The sequence below is a fragment of the Asparagus officinalis genome, chromosome 4, assembly GCF_001876935.1.
Source record: "Asparagus officinalis chromosome 4, Aspof.V1, whole genome shotgun sequence".
Taxonomy (NCBI): Eukaryota; Viridiplantae; Streptophyta; class Magnoliopsida; order Asparagales; family Asparagaceae; genus Asparagus; species Asparagus officinalis.
Window position 1 is genome coordinate 57219896 of NC_033797.1, and position 8554 is coordinate 57228449.

An 8554-nucleotide genomic window follows, 5' to 3' on the forward strand; every position below is an offset into this window, starting at 1 on the left:
TATTTCACTGGAACCTGGAGTAGCCTCTTTCCCGATGAAACCGCAATGAATACGTTCGTGGTTTTCGGTTAACCTCCAGAACATTTCACATCCAACTGATAAGTTCCTAAACTTTAACAGTGAATGCTCTCGAGGGATAAAAGGCAAGTACAGGAATGACGAACCATCCTCGTGTAACCACTGCGCAGGCTTGCAGAAAGCAATCGCCGGATCCTTTATGGAGTCACCAAACAAGAAGTCTGGTTTCCTTATACATTGGTTTGAGTCCTGCTCTGAAATTAAGGTTGCGTCCGTGATTAACCATCGCAGAATACGGCAACTACCTCGTTGAATCAACTCTCGGGCCCCTTCGCTGTAATCTGACTTGAACTGAGGAGCAGACTCAATTAACGGTAGCCCCTCATAGTAAGAATGAGTGACACTACTCTGGCCCGTAACTGCATCGACGGTGAAGATTGTGGAAGGAAAATGGACTGATACAGGAGATACACATAAGCTGTGTAAGTATAGTCCTAAAATTTTAGAGAAAACGGTATATCTTACTCCATAAGATATAGTCGCTATCTCATAACAGGTGTGACGATTTTCCATCTACCATATGTATAAAGGAGATATGTGTTACTATGCACGGGCATTATAACGGCATACCAGAACCTTTCAATACATATGGGATGATATGAAATCACCCCTGTGTATTATGAAGAGTGTTTTGTCCAAGCAAAACAAACACTTTTAAGCGTCGATCCCCTCAAAGGAGGATACCGGCTCTTCTCGAGGGTATCTCAAAGGATACAAACGAGGATCTGCATGCAAATACAGGTACATATATATGAAATTGACGAAATACAATATTTAAATTCGTGAAAGGGCAAAAGAAATATACCCCCATGTGAAACAGCAGCGGGACCAGTCTCTTCAGGGGACTGAGCAGTCGAGCGGCCTCGGGAACTTCTGGATCGGCACGGCGACATGATGAGTGCGCAAACTACATTGAAACCCAATAAGAAAATTAGGGTTTCGGGCTCAGAATCAACAAGGATAACACTCAAATACATCACAATATGCGCCAGAAACATTGCATGCAAAGTCACAGTCAAGGAAAGTTGAGATTTTTTAAGAAAGAGAGTGAACAAACCTTCAAAATCCGAGTAAAATCTCCACAAACGAAAGCTCCACACGAATCAGAAACGAAGAGAAGGAGAAAAGATAGAGAACTGGTCGAAGCTTGCAGAAAATCGCCCAAGAAATCAACAAAAATCGTCCAAAATCTGACGTGAAAAACCCAGAAAAAACCCTAAGTCGGGGTTTTATAATCCCGACTTCGCCGTGAGGGACAGACTTTACTGTCTCGCACCGCGAGATAGTATTTACTGTCTCGCACCGCGAGACAGTATATACTGTCTCGCACCACGAGACAGCATTTACTGTCTCGCACCACGAGACAGTATAAGTTGTCTCGTATCATGAGACGGCAATGATTGTTTGGCGATATCGTGCTGTTTCAATACACATGGATACTCCAATGGATACACGAGCCTAAACTATTTTCCTACATTCGACAGGAAGTTTCTGGAGAATAGTAATCTGAATATTCTTAAGGATAACCTGACGAACTTTCGAAGAGACAAACGAGCATCAATCTGGAAATACCAACTTCAATTCAAGATCTCAACAACGGTCGAGCGATAAACGCAGTGCCGGAGAAGTATTAGCTATTCTACAAAGAACTGAATAGACTAATGGATGAAGAGATCAAGAGTCGAAGCCATTTTACAGATTCTTCTACACGATCAACTCAACCAAGCATTGAAGTGATCGTAAGTAAAATCTATCTTATCCAAAGTATCCCATGCTCCTCTATAAAAGAATGAGTCTGGAATACTTTGGAGGGGATATCTGTAGGCGTCAAAAAATACTAATAGATATCCAAACATAGAGAAAATCATTCAAAAGAAATCGACAGATATGAACTGTCTCGCCAGCGAGACAGTCTTTGCTGTCTCGCCAGCGAGACAGTGTTTGCTGTCTCGCCAACGAGACGGTGTTGAAATGATCAAAACCACCTTTGTAACTGCCCTACACGTGTCCATTAACTGCCAAGGGACGTGGGAAACATCTGAGGAGGATCGAGCATATTTTCGAGCAATCCAGAGCAGAGAGAGCAGATTTGAGTTTTCTTGCAAATCCTTGAAATTAAGCTTTGACTTGATTTTAAGAAGAACGACTATCTTACTTTGATAAGATATCGTTTCAAATTCTCACTTCGATAAACGAAGGAAGAATCATTAAACCCCCTTCACGATCTGTGATTCGGCGGTCCACGAACCAAAGCGTTCCCGGCACAGGCAAAGTCCCACAAAAACAAGAATCGATAGACGATTTTTGTGTTATTTTCTCAAAAGTTATAATTTTTGCTTTGTTGTGTAGAAGAGGTCTTATAAAAAGACTATTTCTTTGAATTTGTTGTAATCAAACGAAGATATAATGAATTCCTCAACAGAACCAACTTTTAGCGAAAACACAAGTTAGTTGTTCCAGCGAATTGAGACGTGCAGATCGTCAACGGAGAGCAAATTCAACGCGAGCATTCGATGGAGGTACGCCATCGCCACCGTGAAGAACCCAGAATTAAACAAATGAGAGAATTCAAATCAAATCTTCTCTCTTTTGTAATCGGAAATTCAAATTGTAATTGAGATTGAGAGAATACAAATCAAATATATTTCTTTCAATTTTTTCTTTTTACTATAAATTTTCCACTAAACAGTTCCTAAACTCGCTAGAGTTATAAATTTTCCTTGCAAGTTTTCCTCAACATCTAATCAAGAGGAAGCTATTGTGTTCCACGAGGTGAAACATCGGATCGTCAACGAGAAGTAAACTCGACACGAGTTTTGAGAGAAGCATCTCATCGACACCAAGAAGAACCCGGATTTAAACAAAGGGAAGGATCTCAGTCGACCCTTCTCTCTTTTGTAAATCGGGAATCCGATCGATAAGATTTGTAATTTCTTTTCTAAGTCTGTTAGAAAAAATTGTATCGAGAGAACTGTAATTAATTCTTTTTCTGAGACCGTCAGAGAGAATAATACAAATTTAATTCTCAATTCTCTTCTTTGAATTTTCCCACCAAACAACTGCTATTTGGGAGCTTATATTGCATTTGACATTTTTATTCTTGAAACTGTTAACTTATGGTGCATCGCTGGATTGTTAAAAAAATGAAGGAATAGAGATATTGATTGGGTCAATTGACGGAAAGAATTAGGAATTATTAAAGATCTAGATAGTATTTAATTATACGATTGTCATCCAAACAAGTAAAATATAAATATAAACAATCGAATTCATTATAAATACGGTGATTAGTGGTCCACTAACCTCTGAGAAAGCTAATAAGATTATTTTCTTAGAAATCTAGGGAAGGGAAAAAGTAGGATTAGGCTAGACAGCCTCGGCCAATTCCAAAGTTAATATATCCATTGCTCATGTTAAAGTAGAAAAACTGTAACGCCCCGCCCCGGAATCCCGGAGTCGGTACACTATTAGATCTGATGGACTGGCCTCACAAACCACCACATGTCTTTTCAGCACGTTTTGTCCTCACTCACGCGCTCCCTGAAAAACTTCCCAGAGGGTCACCCATCCTAGAATTTCTCCAGGCTAAGCACGCTTAACTTTGGAGTTCCTAAGAGTTGGGTTCCCGAAAAGAAGATGCATCTTGGTGGTATGAGTATTCCAATCAAATCTATCAATACTAATCACATCACCCTCTCAAGGGTTGGGGTATTACATACTCCCCCACTTAAACTCACAACGTCCTCGTTGTGCCAAATCATATCATCCAAGACCGTACCATCCGTGTGAGATTCTAGAGGTGGCTCCTACGGCCTCAAGAGGTGGCTCCCGCCCTCTCGACGTAGCACTTTGCGCCGCATAGCACTTAGCTCTCACAATTCCGGTTGGCTTGGCTCTGATACCATTTGTAAAGCCTGCCCCGGAATCCCGGAGTCGGTACGCTATTAGATCTGATGGACTGGCCTCACAAACCACCACATGTCTTTTCAGCACGTTTTGTCCTCACTCACGCGCTCCCTGGAAAACTTCCCGGGGGTCACCCATCCTAGAATTTTTTCAGGCTAAGCACGCTTAACTTTGGAGTTCCTAAGAGTTGGGTTCCTGAAAAGAAGATGCATCTTGGTGGTATGAGTATTCCAATCAAATCTATCAATACTAATCATATCACCCTCTCAAGAGTTGGGGTATTACAAAAACATAAAATAATGAGCCGGTGTGTTCGATAACTCTACAAAACTTATTTTAGATGGTACAATGTTGATAAGAAAAACTTTGTGCTTAGTTCGGCAAAATTTTGGTCCGAATCGAACTACCTCTTTCTACTTCAAATCGAACTAGTTCTTATATTTAGTTTGTCAAAATTTTGCATCCTTAAACTAGTTTTTTTAGGAACCTTTATATGGATCACCTGGTTAAGAAAAACCCAGTCCGGCCCCACTTTTATTTTGAAGTTTCTAAACACACCCTAAGCTAGATTGTACATGTTTAAGCAGGTTTAGATGTTGTTGACGTTTTTTTGAAACCTAATTTGTAATCAAACCCATATGAGCCATTGAAACCTCCTAACCCTTTAATGAAACCTCCTAACCCTTTAAGTCACCCGCCATGGGTTAGACATTTGACGTTTAAGTTTGTACAAAAATGAGTATAACTGACATTCAACCTAAACAATTAAAGTTGAAGAAAAATTCCCCTAGATTCAAACCAATGCCAATTGGGGGGTTATCCAAAAGCCTTATAATAGCAATTACAATGATTTGGGGGACTAATATCAAAATACGAAAGATGCAACGGACTAGGATCTAAACAAAACTCCACGATTATAAAAACCATCGCCTAAATACGGTTTATTCGGATCAAGCGTGGCGCGGGTTCATCTTACCGCTTTGGCCCAAACCATTAGAACCATCGGATCCGGTTCACCTCCACCGCGGACCTGGCAGAGATACGATGGATCCGGTTCTCCGCCGCCGCGGTGTTCTGATCCTCCTCCTCCTCTCCCATATCACCGCCGTCCTTCAAACGCCATCACCCTCACGGTATCTGCACCCGCTGAAATCTTCGTCTCTCAAAATTTAGGCAGAATTTGTTCCGTTTATTTTTGTTCGCTTATAAATCTATGGATTATTTTATGGAAGTTAAAATTCAGAAGTTACGCTCTTTGGATAGTGAGAAAAATGCAGACTGAGATGAGAAAAAAGTGATTTTTAGTTTTTTTTTTTAAAATTTTGTATTGTCCACTAGGTGCAGTTGACGAGGGATAATTGCTTGTATTTTGTGTAATTAGACTAAAATTATTGAGATCCTAAGTTGTTGATAGGTGATGCTTATAGCGCAGTAACTCAACTTCATTAACTTGTTAAGGGCCATTAGCAAATTTAACATTTGATGGTTTTTATTAAATTCTTTCCATGATTATATAACGCTGTAATCGAAGGATTTGGATCCTCTCCACTACAAAAAAGTAGTGGAGAGACCACTGCTTTTAATCTCAATCGTTGATTATTTAGTAGGCGGTTATGATACAATCTAAATCTAACACTTATCATACCCCCGTGTATTGCACTCATTCCTAATTTACACTAAAAGAAAAAATCATAACCATCAACTAGATAATCAATGGCTGTGATTATGTAGTGGTCCCTCCACTATTTTTTTTGTAGTGGAGAGGATCAGAAAACCATTGATGTATCTAACAACATATGATTCCTTCACTCCTAAGTTGGAGGAATATGTCAACGAAGCTTTGCGTAATTTTGATGATCTTGCGCTGATAGTCGGGAATGATTTTTCTTCAGGTGATTTCAGAAAAGACGTCTATGAAAATTTTGGTGGGCAATCAAGCGAACCAATTGAGCTCAATAGTGAATCCCCAGAAGCTACGTACTCAGATCAATAATGATGGTTCGAGGTTAGAGGCAAAACTGAAAAAAAAAAACCCATCCGAACTACAATTTCTAGTGAGAACGCAACATATTCTCTTAGTTCAAAGCGGAAAACATCCCAAAATAATAATGATCTTTGACAAGTTAGTTGACAAGGTTGGTGAAATAGCTTATTCAATTCAAAATGCGCATCTCATCCATTGGACTGAAAAATCATCCAATCATTGTATAATTTGATGCCTATATGTAAGTCTAAATTTCAAGGGATGGAACACTGAATTCATATTATGTTAAGCATCAACAGTTGAGAGTTTTGATAACATTAGGTTAATTAAATCATTGTACAATTTGATGCCTATATGTAAGTTTAAATTTCAAGGCATGGAACATATAGATTTCATTTTAAAGTATCGCTTTGCCATTTAGTGTCATCTATAATCTCATAGCAAACTTTTCATCGAATGTGTTAAACTTCTGGGATAGTAGAAGGGCCTTGGTCAATTGAACAGTACAACTTAAGTTCTTTTTCTAGGTTCAGTTTGTGTCCTGTCTATGATAATTCTCTGTTCATGTGGAATTTGAGTCTGTGCATTTTTATGTATTTCTTTGAAATGCTTTTCACCAATCAAGAACTCCAACTAGGTGCAGGCCCAAAAAAGTTGAGTCACATAAATGTTTGAACTAGAAGAGGCTGGGAGAGCTGGACGGATGAAGGAAGGCAATAATGCTTCCACTAACATGAAATTCCAAGCATGTACAAGTAAAATTTTTATTATTTTTAGTGCCCCTTTTAAACATAATTATTTGATTAATTTAGTTTTGTTTATAGAGATTATTGAGAAAATGCTTTTGTTTTTCCTGTAGAAGACAAATTATTTCTAATTCCAAGTAAGATGCACCCTTCTACTTTTGGAATGACTGAAATGCATGAATACAAGAACCACCAACTAATTTTGGATGCTATCCATTGTCATTAAAAAAAACACCAAGAATGAAACATGTCAAATAGTACTGCTGTTTAATACTTTATATAGTCTCCCAAACCATGCTTGAGTGACCTGTGTCCTAATGTATAGAACATATGCAGCTAGGTGAATGAAGAGACAGGAAATGGCTTTTCAAACATAATTTGTAGAACATTTATAAGGCACATGTAGACACAAGAACTGGATTTAATATATCATTTAGACTGAATTGACCTATTTGGTAACAAAATGAACATAACTTGAGCTCACCTTTAAGAAACAAAACAAAACTTGAGACTTGGAAACATAAATGGTAATGTTCGACTTCAAACAACATAAAAATTGATAATGAGTCTTAAGGAACAAAGTCTGTGGAAGCTCAGCACCATAATAGGAATCATAAAATGTCTGCGGATGCCTAATGCTGCAAACGCACTAGATCAAGATATACAACTCCTGCAAGATCAGCGCATTGCTTTCTCTTGGACTGAAGACAATGCTCAGAGCTGAACGAGAGGTCAAACAAGCTTTCAACAGGTTCAAATCCTGCACCACAAAATAATGAAAGAATAATAAGTTGGGTAATCTTCTAGAGGATTGGTAGACTTTTCTTTAAGAAACCATGAGATAAAAGCATTTTCACACCTCTGTTTCGCCCAGAGTTACCTTCCCCTCTACCAAAGTGCCAATTAGTACTTTCAATTCCTTGAAGATTTCGACACTGCATAGAGGGAGGGGTGTGTCGCAACCATCTCATCCATGACTGTAAATTTAACAAACCTGTTAGAAAACGCCCTCCTATTCCCGTCCCTGGCGTGCACAACTCGGTATTTATTTCAGTGCTATTACAGATTGGCTTGTCATCAAAACTGAACAGAGAATCATTACATCTAATATGAAGAGGAATCTTAGGATCAGTAAGTTTTTTTTCTTGCGTTCCTCGGAGACAATGCAATCACCACTACCCACATTTTAAAAGCAACAACCAGATTCTGCGAACTGAAGTGAACCTGCCAAAGACAAGCAGTGCTGTAGGATGCGAAAATTGCTGGCATGTAGGGAGGGGTAAGTGCAAGCATAATATAGGTAGCATGACATTAAATGAAATAAATCCGAAGTTACCGGTATCTGATACAGAATGTGGCGGGGGATATGCAAACAGGTTAGTGAGGTTCATCGTTCCTAATGAGATGGCTGAGACGCCAGTTTCACTAATTTCTGGAATTGGTGTGATCAAAGAGCTTGGAGCTTCCGTTAACAACTTAGTTGAGAAGGAGCTGGAACTTGGAGAATCAGAAGTGAAGTTTTCTTATTATTCCACAATTCTAAAGCTTTTCACTCTGAGAATTGCATCTTATATTAATCTTGTTAAACTAACTATTTCCTTCTATATTCGCTGTGATGCAGGTTTTGATCTGTTGAAAGGTCGTATGATCTTCCAATCCACTGAACAAAGTATTCTCTCCTAAGAAGCTGAGGAAGGCATTCTAAGCTATAACCTTTACTAGTGAACTTGCATTTAATGTTTTAATATGTCTCAAACTTTCTGCCAATAAGGTCAGAACTTTTGATGGTAATCTAGTAGTTTATTCAATATAATATAATGCAATTTTTTTCTTTTTGAAA

The 8554-nt window shown here is 38.7% G+C and overlaps 1 long non-coding RNA gene across 2 annotated transcripts; it reads left to right on the forward strand.

The window, feature by feature from the left end:
* Positions 4882 to 8554, forward strand: LOC109837512. 2 transcript variants are annotated; one of them, XR_002246294.1, is made up of 4 exons: positions 4882 to 5117; positions 6606 to 7993; positions 8091 to 8226; positions 8336 to 8554. It is a non-coding gene; the product is annotated as an uncharacterized LOC109837512 (long non-coding RNA). The 2 variants fall into 2 exon arrangements; XR_002246295.1 differs by having other exon boundaries at positions 6612 to 7993.